The following is a 17,212-nucleotide window of genomic DNA, read 5'->3' as shown; positions in this document are numbered from 1 at the left end:
TATGACCTGTCATCACAATGCTCTAAACACTTGTGATCACAATGTTCCATAACACTTGACATTACAATGCTCCATGATGCCTGTCATCACAATACTCCATGCCCTTGTCATCACAATGGTCCATGACCATTGTCATCACAGTGCTCAATACACTTGTCATCACAATGCTCCCTGACACTTGTCGTCAGAATGCTCCTTGAAACCTGTCATGAAAAGACTCCATGCATTTTTCGTCACAGTGATCCATGCCCTTTTCATCACGATGCTCCATGCCATGGTCATCACAATACTCCACAAGTTTATCATCAGAATGCTCCATGAACCTTGTCATCACAATGCTCCATGACCCCTGTCATCACAATGTTCCATGACCCCTGTCATCACAATGCTCCATGACGCCTGTCATCAGAATGCTCCATGCCCCTTGTCATTACAGTGCTCCATGACGCTCATCACCTCAGTTATCTATGGTCTTCTCATCACAGTGCTCCACGGTCTTGCCATCAAAATGCTCCATTTCCTGGTCATAACAATGCTCCATATCCCTTGTCATCACAATTCTCCACGTCCTTGTCACCACAATGCTCCATGACACTACTCATCACAATGTTACATGCTCTTGTCATCACAATTCTCCATGCACCTGTCATCGCAATGCCTCATGACACCTGTCATAGCAAGCTCCATGCCTTTGTCATCACAATGCTTCACGACGTTGGCATCAAAATTCTCAATGGCCCTTGTCATCACAATGCGCCATGCCCAATGTCATCACAATAATCCACGAAACATGTTAGACCAATTTTCCATGCCACTGTCATCACAATGCTCCAAGCCCTTGTCATCACAAAGCTCCATGACGCAAGTCATCAGAATGCTCCAAGGACTTCTCATCACAATGCTCCATGCCCTTGTCATCACAATGCTCCAAGACCATTTTAATCACAATTCTCCATGCCCCTTTTCATCTCAATGCTCCATGAACCCTGTCATCACAATGCACCATGCCCATCATCATAATGATTCATGCTATTGTCATCACAATGAAATCAAAATGCTCCATGACCTCTGTAATCACAATGCTCCAAACCCTTCTGATCACAATGTTCCATACACTTGTCATCACAACGCCCCATGATGCTCGTCATCACAATTATCAATGAACTTCTCATCACAATGCTCCATGACCTTTGTCATCACAATCCTCAATACACTTGTCATCACAATGCTCCCTGACACTTGTCATCAGTATGCTCCTTGAACCCTGTCATGAGAAGGCTCCATGCCATTTCCATCACAATGATCCATTCCCTTTTCATCACAATGCTCCATGTCCTTGTCATCACAAAGCTCCATGATGCATGTCATCACAACGCTCCATGGTCTTCTCATCCCAGTGCTCCATGCCCTTGTCATCACAATGCTCCAAGACCCCTGTAATCACAATGCTCCATACCCCTTTTCATCAGAATGCTCCATGAGACATGTCATCAAAAGGCTCCATGGTCTTCTCATCACAATGCTCCAGGACCTTGTCATCACAATGCTCCATGAACCCTGCCATCACAATACACCATGAATATTTTCAGCCCAAAGCTCCATGACCACTGTCATTACAACGCTCCATGACCCCTGACAACGAAGTGATCCAGGACTCTTGTCATCAAAATGCTCCATAACACTTGTCATCAAAATGATCCATGCCCTTGTCATCCCAATGCTCCATGACCCCTGTAATCACAATGCTCTGTGACGCTTGTCATGACAGTGCTCCGTGACCCTTGAAATCACAATACTCCATGCCTTTGTCAGCAAAATGCTAAATGACCTTGTCATCACAATCCTCCATGACCCTTGGGATCACATTGCAACATGCTCTTGTCATCTCTGTCTTTATTTTCTGGTTTTTAAAGATTTTCGGATGTCCCTTTTGACCGGTGGGAAGTGCCAATTCTTTGTAGTGTGGATTTGCATTGCGGGCTTGCTTGATTGGCCAAAAATTGTGTATGCGTTTCCTCCTGAATATATTCAGCAGAAAATGCATACGCCCTTTTTGGCCAAGTGCATCATTGTCGAAGTTGTTACGCTTTTCCTGTGCTTTAAAGGCGATTCCAATTTACCACTTGAAATATGTTTTGTGCAATTCTGCCTCATTTTCAAGTCTGCTTCGTTGCCTTCCCTCAACAGATTTTTCGAAGAGAGTTGTCCTTTATAACTCTGCATGTTTGTGGATTGCTGTGCACCTGAGCTGCAATTTTCAACTCGTGTTTTTGTAAGCTGACCGCCAATCCACAATTTTGCTACAGGACCTATACTGGTTCCGGGGGTGCAGGCTGATGCTTTGGTTAATTCTTCCATCCAGACGGGAAATTAGAGTGACATGTGTCCGTCCAAATGCCTACAGCTACTCTCTGATTGGTTCTCCCTCTTCCCTTTCATCCACTGCACAAATTGCAAACTATGCGAAGCAGGGGTTTATAGGGGCTGACTCTACAAGTTGGGAGATTGATAGTAAAGCAGTGGAATGCCAAACTGGAGCACAAGGAGAGGAAAAATTAGGAGCCTTTTAGAAATCTTTTGCCATCACAGGGTGTCCATTCTCTAGGTTTCCCATACATGTTATAACTGTAGTGATATTCCCTTCTACCTGGAGAGTTGGAACCAAGGGAATGGGTGGCAAGCATTACTGCTTTAAAGGGTCTGCATTTTCTCACCCAATCTCACCAGTCCTCTCATCCCCAAGTGTCCAGCCTTATGTCTCATCTAGCTGTCTTTGCACATAGGATCATTCCAGGTTTCATCAGAACACCTGAAGGAATTGTGTAAGAATTTCGCTGTTTTTTTTGTTTTGTTTTTGAAATTCATTTTTATAATGGGGTTGAGGTGATTTTTACTGACGTGTTTATGCCAGTCTAGACACACTTGATTCCCTTAGGGAGACATATCAATACATAGCTTTTAAGATTCTTACTTGTCAGATATATTCCTCTGCTGGGAATTGGGGTGTTGTGTCCCGTTCACTGAGGAAGGTGTAGGTTTTGTCTATTCTGTATTTGCTTCATGGAACGGTACATGTGCTAATATCAAAGTCTGGTTTTATGCATCACCCCACCTCTCCTTTCCCCTTAAGCAGGCATAAGAGTGTTTTCTCAATGTGAGACTCTGTTCTCTTTCCTAACTCAGTTCATGTGTAGCCATGTTTACAGGACCTTCATAAGTGATATCTTATGATAAGTTTCTTTTTCTCTGTGACTTATTTCACTTAGGATCATCGTACCTAAATCCACTCATTATGCTGCTACTGGCCTTATGACATTGATTTCATGTCTGAGTGATATTCCGTTGTACAAAATTACCACTAGTTCTTTACGCAGTTTTCTCTTTCCTGGAATATTTAAGTTGTACTGAAGTTGAGGTTCTTGTATGCAGAGCAGCCCTAAACTGTGGGGTGCCTGTGTCTTGTTGATATTTAGTCTTCCCAAGTTGTATGCCCATGAGTGGAAGTGCCCTATGCTCGGTAGCTTTGTATTTTAGATGTTTTAGGAAACAGCATACACTTCTTCAGAGTGGCTCTTGGATATTTATACCCCACCCATCAGCATGACTAGCTCCCTGTTCTCCATGGCCTCTCCTGCATTTCTGGTTTGTACACATTTTTATGGATGGCCTTTCTGAGCAGTGGAAATTGAGACTTCTTTGTTGTGCGGATTTGCATTTCCCGCTTGCTTGGTTGGCCAAAAACTTTGTATGTGTTTTTTTATTCTGAATATATTCACGAAAAAAACACATACACCCTTTTGCCCGACTGCATCATTTTAGAAATTCTGCTGCTTTTCATATGCTTTAAATGTGAGTCCAATCTACCTTTTGAAATCTGTTTCCTGCAATTCTGCCTCTCATTCAGATCCTCTTCGTTGCCTTACCTGAATATATTTTTGGACGTTGGTTATCATTTTTATCTTTGCAGGTCTTTGAATTGTCTGCTCCTGAGCTCCATTTTGCAACTCGCTTTTTTTGTGAGCTGGCCGCCAAACCATTGTATTGCTTCCGGCCCTATTCTGGTTCTGGGGAGGCAGGCTGAGCCTTTGGTTAATTCTTCTTCCTAATGGGAAATTAGAGTGACATGTGCCTGTCAAAACTCCTACAGCTAGTCTCTCATTGGTTCCCCCTCTTCCCATTTATCCTCTGCACAAATTGCAAACTGTGTGAAACAGGAGGTTAAAGGTGCTGATTCTCCAAGTGGGGAGATTGTTAGTAATTTGGCTGGAATGGCGAACCCCAGCACCAGGAGATCAAAAATGAGGTGCATTTTAGACACCTTTCCTGGTCACACTGTGTACATTCATCTCAGTTTCCCAGGCATGTTTTCGCTGTTGGAAGATTCCCTTGAACCTGCAGATTTGGGACCCATGGAATGGGAATCAGGCAGTATTACTTTAAAAGGTCTTCATTTCCTCACCCAGCCTCTCTAACATCTCTTAGCGTGCATAGCTTCCTGCCTTATATATCATCCTGCTGTGGGTCTACATGTGTGCAATCCATGTTACATCGTAGCCCTTCAACAAAAGTTGTAAGAATTTTTGTCTGTCTCACTGTTTTTATAAATATTTTTAAATTTATATTTATATTGGTTACAGCTGATTTTCAAAGCTCTGTTTTTTGCTGCTGTACATCCACTTGATGCATGTACTGTGAGACAACAATAAATTCTTTTTCAGATGCTTACCAGTCATATGTATTATTTTCCAGTGACTTGAGTGTGCTGAGTGCAGTTCTTTGAGGTACCGTGTAGGCCTTGTCAGTTATTCAATTTGGTACTTGGAATGGTATCTTTGCTAATTTCAACCTCCTGGATAATACCTCACCCTTCCCCACCTTTCCCATTTAGCAGCCTTATGTCTATTTTCTACATATTTGACTATGTTTCTGTATTGTAATTTATTTCATGTGTAGCCATTTTTGATTCCACCTTTAAGTGACATCTTATGATATGTGTCTTTTTCTTTCTGACATACGTCACTTAGAATGATCGTACGTAACTCCTCCAGAGTTGTTACAACTGGCCTTATTTCATTGATTTCTGGATGAGTAATATTCCACTCTACATAAGTACCCCATCTCTTTTATCCATTTTATCCTTCCAGGGACATTTAGGTTATATCCAAGTTGAGGCCCTTTTTAACAGAGAGGTGGTAAACGTTGGGGTGCCTGTTTTCTGTTGATTTCTGTTTTTCCCAAGGTATACGCCCATGAGTGCAAGTGCCCTATACTTTGTAGCTCATTTTTTAGATGTTTTAGCAAACACAATACACTTCTCCAGAGTGGCCGTTGGCAAATTACATTTCCACTATCAGCCTCACAGGGCTCCCTTTTCTCCTCACCCTGTCCTGCATTTCTGGTGTTTACACTTTATGTGGATGGCCCTTCTGACTGATGTGAAGTGATACATTTTGTAGTATAGATTTCCAGTGCCCATCTGTTTGGTTGGATAAAAAGTGTGTATGGCCTTTACTTGAATATATTCAGAAAAAATGCATACGCCCTTTTTGGCCAACTGCATCATTGGCGATGTTCAGCCCCTTTTCTTGTGTTTTAATGGGGAGTCCTTTCTACCTCTTCAAATCTGTTTCCTGCCACTTTCCCTTGCTTACAAGTCCTTTTCTTTGACTTACCTCAAGACATTTTTCGACGATAGATATTTTCAACTCTGCAGTTTCATGAATTTTAGTGCCCCTGAGTTCCATTTTTCAACTTGTGTTTTTGGAAACTGGACACAAAACAGCGGGATTTCCTCTAGCCCTATTCTGTTTCCGTGGGCAATTCTAGCCTTTGATGAATTTGTCTTCCGGATTTGAAATTAGAGTGGCATGTGCCTGTCCGAACACCTAAGACTTGTCTCTAAATTTTTCTCATCCTTCCGCTTCATCCTCTGGACCAATTCCCAACTGTGTGCAACAGGATGTTGACGGTGCTGATATCCCCAAGTGAGGAGGTTGTTAGGAAAGATGCTTTAGTGGTGAACCCGAGCACAAGGCAATGAGGAGATGAGGTTCCTTTTCCAAACTGTTTCCGATCAAACGGTGTACCATTCTCTATGTGTGACAGGCATGTTTCAGCCGTAGGAATGTCGCCGTTCATGTAAGGAGAACACCAGGGATTTTTCCAAATCAGTGCCTCACCGAACTCCAAACTGGGGAATTTTTAAGCTACGACTACACATATGTCCATTGAGGGCCTTGGGAAATAAGCAGAGTCCAAACTTTAGATGATTGAAATCTTCAGGGTCAGAAGTGCTCACCATAGGCCTTGCTTAGGTTACATTTTATCTGTCATTGATAGATGATGTCAATAAAAATATCTATTCTTTTTCAGATTATTTCCCCTTATAAGTTATTGCAAAATATTCAGTGTAGTTCCCTGTGCTATACAGTATTTCCTTGTTGATGATCTGTTTTATACATAGCTGTGTGTATGTGTTAATCCCAAACTGTTAATTTATCCCTTCTCCTAACTTTCCCCTTTGGTAATAATAAATTATAAGATTTTATACTTCTCAGAAATGGGGAAGCTGAAAGAGAGGTATCATTTTCAATGGAAAAGCATTCAAAACAAGTTTGAAGCTTCAGCCAAGAGTATTCGATGTACATCCTTGGGAATAAATCACTTCATTTCTCTAATGTTGACCTGACAAATAAGACAGACGTCTTCACTGAACTTGCTTATAATAAAGTGATGGAAATATCAAATGTAAGTCTTAGAAACATCTTATTTTACCCGAGCCTTATACACTGCTCTAGGATGACTACAGTTTGGCTCACACATGTGTTCATTGAAGTTACAATGTTCTCAATTTCTGTTACTGATCCTCCAGAATGGACCCCAACAGGAGTCCCCTTGCCCAGTGTCATTGGAGCCAACAGATCAAGACTGAGTTTGGTTCAGAAGCAAAGGAAACTTTATATTTTGAAAACAGAATGGAGAGGTGAGAGCGTGCACTCCCCCGTGGGCTGTGGGCTGGGCTGCTGTGTAGGGATCCCAGCAGCGTCAGCAGGAGGGAGGGGATGGAGCTCTCGAGGGCTGGGTTGGCTGCAGCTCAGGCTCTATGTCGCGGAGTCTGCATGGGACCCCGCTAGCTGAGGTGTCGACTCAGCCATTCTGCACTAGGAAATCAGGTCTGAAGTGCCGGGTGTGGGACCTCTGCATGCGGAACCCTAGGAGCACGTGAAATTAGACAAAGCACAAAGGAAAAACAGGTTAGACTTTATTTTATTGCCCAGATTCTCTTTTTATATCCCAGGAATTTTTAATGAACGTTGCCGGAGACGAACACCTCCTCTGCTTTTTGTCCCGTTCCTCATTCTTGGGGTGCTGAGGGTGCAGACCCCTCTTTTGTAACTGCTTCATGCTGAGCTGGGGTCCCTCATACACGGGGGGAGGGTCAAAACTTCTCCCCAGCAGCCTCCAGGTGAGGTTGATTGTCCCAAGGCCTCCTGCCTCACTGCTCGTCCACCTGAGCACCAGCATTGGAAGTGTTATAGATTCTAATGATCTTTAAGGGTCCAGGAAAGAGATGCACAGAGATGCGGCGGTGGCAGGTTTCACCCCACCCCACATTTGTTCGGCGACCTTTGGCTGACTGTTTTTGCCAGCCTAGATGCTCTGAACAGTAGTCTGTGCTTTCTTTAATTAGGTCCCTGAATTAATGTACAAACAGCACCATGTGTCAGAGCCTTGTCCACGCAACTCCCAGACAGTCCAGAGTCGGTGGTGATCCAGGACCATGACGTCCACTGAGTCAACGGCCTTTTGAAGTAGCCAGCAGTCCAGCCGGTCATATTGGCCACCATCACTGCGGTGTCTGTAGGGTTTTCTATGGTGAAAGCGTGATATACGTTTCCCCCTCCAAGCTTATTAGCTCCCGTCTGGGTGCAGTAAGTCCTGCAAGCAGTAGTCTGCTCTTTCGGGGCACAGACTTGTTTTCTGAGAGAAACTCCAGGTCAAGTGTTGGTCACACCAGTCATCTGGGGGGCCCATTGCCTCCGTTTGTCTCTCTGGAGGTTGGAGTTGGAGGGCCTCCTCACTCGAGGTCAGTGTGTCCACAGAGCGACCCCTGCAACTTCGGGGCACGATGGGTGGTTAGGATCACCACGTGGGGTCCTTTTCCCTTAGGAGGGAGCTGGCCTTGTGGGCTGCTGATTTCCAGCTTTTTAGATACCCCAGTATCCTGGCCTGATGGGGCAGTGGGCAAAGCCCTTGGTGACCATAGTTTATCATACCTGAAGGGCATTCTTGTGTTGCTCCATTTCAAGTGGTCCCAGTTTTTGCACTAAGGCTCCAAGGGTGATTAGCCTTTGACTGGGTATGTAAAGGTCAAAGGGTTTAGCTAAATTAGGGAGTTCCTGGGCAAGGGTCTGAATTGACTGCTCTTTCCATTCTTGAAAGGCTGCTTCTGGATTCTCTTCTAAAGGATCATCATCTTTTCGTGTCAGTGTTTCATGTAGAGGCCCACCTATTAGACAGTAGTTAGGGATCCAGATGCAGAAAACCGTGGCCTCCCCAGGAACCCCTAAGCTGTCTTCTAGTTTTAGTAGAGGTAAGGCTGCAAATGGCTTCTTCCCTATCCTGGGATGCGTTTCTCTGAATATCTGTGAGAATGAAGCCCAGGCATGTCGCCTTAGACTGGGATATTTGAGCCTTTTTCTTGGACACCTTCTATCCTTTCTTGGATAGGTAGTTCAGAGGCGTCTTTAGTAGGCCTGGCGATCAGAATGTCATCTGCATATTGAAGGAGAGTTCCCTTTTACAGAGGTAGAACTTTTAGGTCTTTAGAGGACATTTCCCCAATGATTGTGTTGGGATTTCTGAAACACTTGGGCAGGACGGCCCAGCATTATTGCTTTTGTTGCATGTTGTGTCGTGCCACTCACAAGCCAAAAATTCTTGTAACTCTGAGATGAATGGAATACAGAAGAAGGCATCTTTGAAGTCTAATAGAGAATGCCATGGCCTGGTGGATGGTAGAATGACCAGCAGGGTGTAGGAAATAGGAGCTACTGGATGTATATCCTCGGTGGCTTCACTGACTGTCCTGATATCCTTTACCAGGTCTCCAGCAGCCCATGGGGCTCTCGTTGTCAGGCCAATCCCAGGATATGGATCTCACCTGGGCTGCACCCCCCACCCAACAGCCCACGGGGCTCTCGTGGCCAAGTCCCTCCCAGGGTATGGAGCTCACCTGTGCAGCTACCCAGCAGCCCATGGGGCTTTCATAGTCAGGCCCTTACCAGGATACGGAGCTCCCCTGGGCATGTACCACAGCAGGGCTGGACACACAGGAACCGTGCACATAGCCCACTTTGCAGAGAACCCCCAGCTCACCTGTCACTCACAGCTGACAAAGAACACCTCAGAGAAGGACTTGAATTAACAAACAGCAGCTCTGACAGGTCTGTGACCCTGGGTATCTCTCTGTGTGGACTCTCTCTGCCTGGTCTTTCAGACACTTCCACTGCAGCCAGGGCACCAGGCCTCTGTCTCCACCCACCATCACTCCTCTCCCTGACTCCTGGGTTCCTCTCATTAAGATAGAGACTTCTTGAAGTTGTTTTCCACTCATGGACCAGAGAAAATGATAAGAAAACAAGCCGCAGCTGCAGCCCCTTGTCTAGCCTGACTCTCAAGAGCCCACACCTGTTCCTTGGGCCTGGCCCGTTTAGCAAGGCTCATTTTCTGCAACTGTGAGCCCCTGAGGGGTGAGGATTGGCTGATTTGGGCAGCCTGACACTGCCTGCCAGCCCTCTCCTGGTGTGCCTGGGTTGAGGTCAATATAAGCACATCTCCAGTCAGCAGGAGCTCCTGGAGCTGTGCCTGACGCCATATTCTCTGCCCCGTCAGCAGTGTCGGGGCTGGGGTGGTGGGAGGGAGTGACGGGCCGTGGCATTGTGGGTGTCCCAATGTGAGTGGGGCTCTGCTGGACTTTCTTCAGGAGTTGCCAGGCTGCCACCTGCTAAAGAAGAAGATGTGTCACCCATACCTGCCGCTGGAATTTCTCCCCAGGCAGAGGTGAGGAAGTAAAAAAGCAGTGGGTGCCGTGGCAGGAGGGGTATCTCAGGCAGGGAAATGGAAAGCTTCCAGAAGAGCATCTGGGGCCAGGACCATCCTGGCTGGCCTGCAGGCACCAAGTCGGCCTGCATGCTGTCACTGGTGTGGCTCGACAGCCCTTCCTCTAGGCTTGCAAGTTCTTGTACATATTCAGGTGTTTTACCTGGAAAGGGTGGGAAGAGTTCAGCTGGAGCAGGACTGGGGCTCAGCTCACATTTACTCACAGACGCCTCGACACAGTCCCCCAGCTTTACAATGAGAATGCTCCTTGTGGGGGGGGAGCACTGCTGACTGCATGGGAGACGATTTCCCACCTCTGACCAACTTAAGAATTCTTTACCACTGGAGCAAGTGCCCTGATACGATTTTCCTCTGTATAACTGGTGGGTTCTGTTTCTTTTTTTTTTCCTTTTTTCTTTTTGGTTCAAGGTAGATTTTATTTATTCCTCTATTTTTTTTAATTTAGTGATATAAACATGGAAATAATGCATTAATATAAAGACGTCTATATGAAGGGAAAAACTTTTTTTCTGTTTTATTTTATTAAATGTTATTTATTTATTTTTAATTTTTTAAAATTTATTTATTTATTTTATACAGCAGGTTCTTATTGGATATCTATTTTATTTTTTTATTTTATTTTTTTATTTTTTTTATTTATTTTATTTTTTTTCTCAGGGGAATCATTTTATTTTATTTTATTTTATTTTTTTTTATTAGTTTCTGCTTTATAACAAAGTGAATCAGTCATACATATACATCTGTTCCCACATCCCCTCCCTCATGCATCTCCCTCCCTCCCACCCTCCCCATCCCACCCCTCCAGGCGGTCACAAAGCACCGAGCTGATCTCCCTGTGCTCTGCGGCTGCTTCCCACTATCTATCTACCTTACGTTTGGTAGTGTATATATGTCCATGCCTCTCTTTCCCTTTGTCACAGCTTACCCTTCCCCTTCCCCATATCCTCAAGTCCATTCTCAAATAGGTCTGTGTCTTTATTCCCGTTTTACCCCTAGGTTCTTCATGACATTTTTTTTTTTAAATTCCATATATATGTGTTAGCATATGGTATTTGTCTTTCTCTTTCTGACTTACTTCACTCTGTATGACAGACTCTAGGTCTATCCACCTCATTACAAATAGCTCAGTTTCGTTTCTTTTTATGGCTGAGTAATATTCCATTGTATATATGTGCCACATCTTCTTTATCCATTCATCCGATGATGGACACTTAGGTTGTTTCCAGCTCCGGGCTATTGTGAATAGAGCTGCAATGAACATTTTGGTACATGTCTCTTTTTGAATTATGGTTTTCTCAGGGTATATGCCTAGTAGTGGGATTGCTGGGTCATATGGTAGTTCTATTTTTAGTTTTTTAAGGAACCTCCATACTGTTCTCCATAGTGGCTGTACCAATTCACATTCCCACCAGCAGTGCAAGAGTGTTCCCTTTTCTCCACACCCTCTCCAGCATTTATTGTTTCTAGATTTCTTGATGATGGCCATTCTGACTGGTGTGAGATGATATCTCATTGTAGTTTTGATTTGCATTTCTCTAATGATTAATGATGTTGAGCATTCTTTCATGTGTTTGTTGGCAGTCTGTATATCTTCTTTGGAGAAATGCCTATTTAAGTCTTCTGCCCATTTTTGGATTGGGTTGTTTGTTTTTTTGCTATTGAGCTGCATGAGCTGTTTATAAATTTTGGAGATTAATCCTTTGTCAGTTGCTTCATTTGCAAATATTTTCTCCCATTCTGAGGGTTGTCTTTTGGTCTTGTTTATGGTTTCCTTTGCTGTGCAAAAGCTTTGAGGTTTCATTAGGTCCCATTTGTTTATCATTGTTTTTATTTCCATTTCTCTAGGAGGTGGGTCCAAAAGGATCTTGCTGTGATTTATGTCATAGAGTGTTCTACCTATGTTTTCCTCTAAGAGTTTGATAGTTTCTGGCCTTACATTTAGGTCTTTAATCCATTTTGAGCTTATTTTTGTGTATGGTGTTAGGGAATGATCTAATCTCATACTTTTACATGTCCCTGTCCAGTTTTCCCAGCACCACTTATTGAAGAGGCTGTCCTTTCTCCACTGTACATTCCTGCCTCCTTTATCAAAGATAAGTTGGCCATATGTGCGTGGGTTTATCTCTGGGCTTTCTATCCTGATCCACTGATCTATCTTTCTGTTTTTATGCCAGTACCACACTGTCTTAATTACTGTAGCTTTGTAGTATAGTCTGAAGTCAGGCAGCCTGATTCCTCCAGCTCCGTTTTTCGTTCTCAAGATTGCTTTGGCTATTCGGGGTCTTTTGTTTTTCCAAACAAATTTTGAAATGTTTTGTTCTAGTTCTGTGAAAAATGCCAGTGGTAGTTTGATAGGGATTGCATTGAATCTGTAGATTGCTTTGGGTAGTAGAGTCATTTTCACAATATTGATTCTTCCAATCCAGGAGCATGGTATATCTCTCCATCTATTTATATCATCTTTAATTTCTTTCATCAGTGTCTTATAATTTTCTGCATACAGGTCTTTTGTCTCCTTAGGTAGGTTTATTCCTAGATATTTTATTCTTTTTGTTGCAATGGTAAATGGGAGTGTTTTCTTGATTTCATTTTCAAATTTTTCATCATTAGTGTACAGGAATGCCAGAGATTTCTGTGCATTAATTTTGTATCCTGCTACTTTACCAAATTCATTGATTAGCTCTAGTAGTTTTTCGGTAGCATCTTTAGGATTCTCTATGTATAGTATCATGTCATCTGCAAACAGTGACAGCTTTACTTCTTCTTTTCCAATTTGGATTCCTTTTATTTCCTTTTCTTCTCTGATTGCTGTGGCTAAAACTTCCAAAACTATGTTGAATAAGAGTGGTGAGAGTGGGCAGCCTTGTCTTGTTCCTGATCTTAGTGGAAATGGTTTCAGTTTTTCACCATTGAGGACAATGTTGGCTGTGGGTTTGTCATATATGGCCTTTATTATGTTGAGGAAAGTTCCCTCTATGCCTACTTTCTGCAGGGTTTTTATCATAAATGGGTGTTGAATTTTGTCGAAAGCTTTCTCTGCATCTATTGAGATGATCATATGGTTTTTCTCCTTCAACTTGTTAATATGGTGTATCACATTGATTGATTTGCGTATATTGAAGAATCCTTGCATTCCTGGAATAAACCCCACTTGATCATGGTGTATGATCCTTTTAATGTGCTGTTGGATTCTGTTTGCTAGTATTTTGTTGAGGATTTTTGCATCTATGTTCATCAGTGATATTGGCCTGTAGTTTTCTTTCTTTGTGACATCCTTGCCTGGTTTTGGTATCAAGGTGATGGTGGCCTCGTAGATTGAGTTTGGGAGTGTTCCTTCCTCTGATATTGTTTGGAAGAGTTTGAGAAGGATGGGTGTTAGCTCTTCTCTAAATGCTTGATAGAATTCGCCTGTGAAGCCATCTGGTCCTGGGCTTTTGTTTGTTGGAAGATTTTTAATCACAGTTTCAATTTCAGTGCTTGTGATTGGTCTATTCATATTTTCTATTTCTTCCTGATTCAGTCTTGGTAGGTTGTGCATTTCTAAGAATTTGTCCATTTCTTCCAGGTTGTCCATTTTATTGGCATAGAGTTGCTTATAGTAATCTCTCATGATCTTTTGTATTTCTGCAGTGTCAGTTGTTACTTCTCCTTTTTCATTTCTAATTCTACTTATTTGAGTCTTCTCCCTTCTTTTCTTGATGAGTCTGGCTAATGGTTTGTCAATTTTGTTTATCTTCTCAAAGAACCAGCTTTTAGTTTGGTTGATCTTTGCTATCGTTTCCTTCATTTCTTTTTCATTTATTTCTGATCTGATCTTTATGATTTCTTTCCTTCTGCTAACTTTGGGGGTTTTTTGTTCTTCTTTCTCTAATTGCTTTAGGTGCAGGGTCAGGTTGTTTACTCGAAATGTTTCCTGTTTCTTAAGGTGGGATTGTATTGCTATAAACTTCCCCCTTAGAACTGCTTTTGCTGCGTCCCATAGGTTTTGGGTCGTCGTGTCTCCATTGTCATTTGTTTCTAAGTATTTCTTAATTTCCTCTTTGATTTCTTCAGTGATCACTTCATTATTGAGTAGTGTATTGTTTAGCCTCCATGTGTTTGTATTTTTTATAGATCTTTTCCTGTAATTGATGTCTAGTCTCATAGCATTGTGGTCGGAAAAGATACTTGATACAATTTCAATTTTCTTAAATTTACCAAGGCTTGATTTGTGACCCAAGATATGATCTATCCTGGAGAATGTTCCATGAGCACTTGAGAAAAATGTGTATTCTGTTGTTTTTGGGTGGAATGTCCTATAAATATCAATTAAGTCCATCTTGTTTAATGTATCATTTAAAGCTTGTGTTTCCTTATTTATTTTCATTTTGGATGATCTGTCCATTGGTGAAAGTGGGGTGTTAAAGTCCCCTACTATGATTGTGTTACTGTCGATTTCCCCTTTTATGGCTGTTAGTATTTGCCTTATGTATTGAGGTGCTCCTATGTTGGGTGCATAAATATTTACAATTGTTATATCTTCTTCTTGGATCGATCCCTTTATCGTTATGTAGTGTCCTTCTTTGTCTCTTCTAATAGTCTTTATTTTAAAGTCTATTTTGTCTGATATAAGAATTGCTACTCCAGCTTTCTTTTGATTTCCATTTGCATGGAATATCTTTTTCCATCCCCTTACTTTCAATCTGTATGTGTCTCTAGGTCTGAAGTGGGTCTCTTGTAGACAGCATATATATGGGTCTTGTTTTTGTATCCATTCAGCCACTCTGTGTCTTTTGGTGGGAGCATTTAGTCCATTTACATTTAAGGTAATTATTGATATGTATGTTCCTATTCCCATTTCCTTAATGGCTTTGGGTTCGTTATTGTAGGTCTTTTCCTTCTGTTGTGTTTCTTGCCTAGAGAAGTTCCTTTAGCATTTGTTGTAAAGCTGGTTTGGTGGTGCTGAACTCTCTCAGCTTTTGCTTGTCTGTAAACGTTTTAATTTCTCCATCAAATCTGAATGAGATCCTTGCTGGGTAGAGTAATCTTGGTTGCAGGTTTCTCTCCTTCATCACTTTCATTATGTCCTGCCACTCCCTTCTGGCTTGTAGAGTTTCTGCTGAGAGATCAGCTGTTAACCTGATGGGGATTCCCTTGTGTGTTATTTGTTGTTTTTCCCTTGCTGCTTTTAATATGATTTCTTTGTGTTTAATTTTTGACAGTTTGATTAATATGTGTCTTGGCGTATTTCTTCTTGGATTTATTCTGTATGGGACTCTCTGTGCCTCCTGGACTTGATTAACTATTTCCTTTCCCATATTAGGGAAGTTTTCAACTATAATCTCTTCAAATATTTTCTCAGTCCCTTTCTTTTTCTCTTCTTCTTCTGGAACCCCTATAATTCGAATGTTGGTGCGTTTAATGTTGTCCCAGAGGTCTCTGAGACTGTCCTCTGTTCTTTTCATTCTTTTTTCTTTATTTTTCTCTGCATCAGTTATTTCCACTATTTTATCTTCCACCTCACTTATCCGTTCTTCTGCCTCAGTTATTCTGCTATTGATCCCATCTAGAGTATTTTTCATTTCATTTATTGTGTTTTTAATCGATGCTTGATTCATCTTTAGTTCTTCTAGGTCCTTGTTAACTGTTTCTTGCATATTGTCTATTCTATTTCCAAGATTTTGGATCTGGGAAATAGAATCTTGGATCAGCTTTACTATCATTATTCTGAATTCTTTTTCAGGTAGACTGCCTATTACCTCTTCATTTGTTAGGTCTGGTAGGTTTTTATCTTGCTCCTTCATCTGCTGTGTGTTTTTCTGCTTTCTCATTTTGCTTATGTTACTGTGTTTGGGGTCTCCTTTTTGCAGGCTGCAGATTCGTAGTTCCCGTTGTTTTTGGTGTCTGTCCCCCGTGGCTAAGGTTGTTTCAGTAGGTTGTGTAGGCTTCCTGGTGGGGGGGACTAATGCCTGTGTTCTGGTGGTTGAGGCTCGATCTTGTCTTTCTGGTGGACAGGTCCACGTCTGGTGGTGTGTTTTGGGGTGCCTGTGGCCTTATTATGTTTTTAGGTATCCTCTCTGCTAATGGGTGGGGTTGTGTTCCTGCCTTGCTAGTTGCTTGGCATAGGGTGACCAGCACTGTAGCTTGCTGGTCGTTGACTGAAGCTGGGTGCTGGTGTTGAGATGCAGATCCCTGGGAGATTTTTGCTGCTTGATATTATGTGGAGCTGGGAGGTCTCTTGTGGACCCGTGTCCTGAAGTTGGCCCTCCCACTTCAGAGGCACAGCACTAACTCCTGGCTGCAGCACCAAGAGCCTTTCATCCACCCGGCTCAGAATAACAGTGAGAAAAAGTAGAAAGAAATAATTAGTAGAAGAAAGAAAGAGAGATTGAAAGAAAGGAAGAAGGGAAGTAAGGAAGGAAGGAAGTAAGAAAGAAAGAAAGGAGGGAGGGAGGAAGGATGGAAAGAAAGGAAAGAAAGGAAAGAAAGGAGGGAGGGAGGGAGGAATGAAAGCAAAAGGAAGAGTGAATGGAAGAAGAGAGGGAGGTAGGGAGGAAGGAAAGAAAGAAAGAAAGACAGGAGGGAGGGAGGGAGGGAGGAAGGAAAGAAAAAGAAAGTGGAAAGAAGAAGGGTGGGAGGGAGGGAGGGATGGAGGAAAGAAAAAGAAAGAAGGAAAGGAGGAGCGGAGGGAGGGAGGGAGGAAGGGAAGGGGGGAAAAAAAGAAAGAGCAGGTAAAGTAAAATAGAATAAAGTATGAAATATAGTAGCGTTATTAAAATTAAAAAGTAATTATTGAAAAAAAACACGGACCGAAAGAACCCTGGGACATATGGTGGAAGCAAAGCTATACAGAGAGAATCTTACACAGAAGATTACACATACACATTCACAAAAAGAGAGCAGGGGGAAAAATCAAAAATCTTGCTCTCCAAGTCCACCTCCTCGATTTGGGATAATTCGTTGTAAAAAGAGGAAAAGGGCGAAAAGTCTGAAATCTTGCTAAGTCCACCTCCTTAATTTGAGATAATTCGTTGTAAAAAGAGGAAAAAAAAAGGGGGGGAAAGTCTTAAATCTTGTCCTCAAGGTCCACTTCCTCAATTTGGGATGATTC

The sequence above is a fragment of the Hyperoodon ampullatus genome (assembly GCF_949752795.1).
Source record: "Hyperoodon ampullatus genome assembly, chromosome: 7".
Classification (NCBI taxonomy): domain Eukaryota; kingdom Metazoa; phylum Chordata; class Mammalia; order Artiodactyla; family Ziphiidae; genus Hyperoodon; species Hyperoodon ampullatus.
The sequence above is the reverse complement of the archived record's forward strand: the minus strand, read 5'-3'. Positions refer to the sequence as shown.